The following is a 259-nucleotide window of genomic DNA, read 5'->3' as shown; positions in this document are numbered from 1 at the left end:
TCCAACGGGGAGGCCACACTCCCGCCCCACGCCAGCCTGGGCCCTTCTCTCCCTCCTCCCTCCTCTGCCTTGCAGCTGTGTGGGGGTGGGCTTTTATTTGGGGGAAAACAGGCCTAAATACGTTATTTCAGTGGTGAGGCATGGAGGCTTTTGGCCACCTGCCTGTGCACCTAGGGTGCCCCTGGCCCCTGTATTCCTTGCATGCTGGGGGAGGGATGGCACAGCCAGATATTGGGGAGCAAAAAACCCCCATGGGGCT

At 60.6% G+C, this 259-nt stretch overlaps 1 protein-coding gene across 1 annotated transcript in view; it reads left to right on the top strand.

The window, feature by feature from the left end:
- Window positions 1–259, top strand: part of LOC104536910 (angiomotin-like protein 2) — a gene marked incomplete at both ends in the record, with an annotated part of 2,847 nt that overhangs the window by 1,151 nt on the left and 1,437 nt on the right.

This window comes from Mesitornis unicolor, unplaced genomic scaffold (genome assembly GCF_000695765.1).
Source record: "Mesitornis unicolor isolate BGI_N332 unplaced genomic scaffold, ASM69576v1 scaffold30132, whole genome shotgun sequence".
Taxonomy (NCBI): Eukaryota; Metazoa; Chordata; class Aves; order Mesitornithiformes; family Mesitornithidae; genus Mesitornis; species Mesitornis unicolor.
The sequence above is the reverse complement of the archived record's forward strand: the minus strand, read 5'-3'. Positions and strand labels throughout refer to the sequence as shown.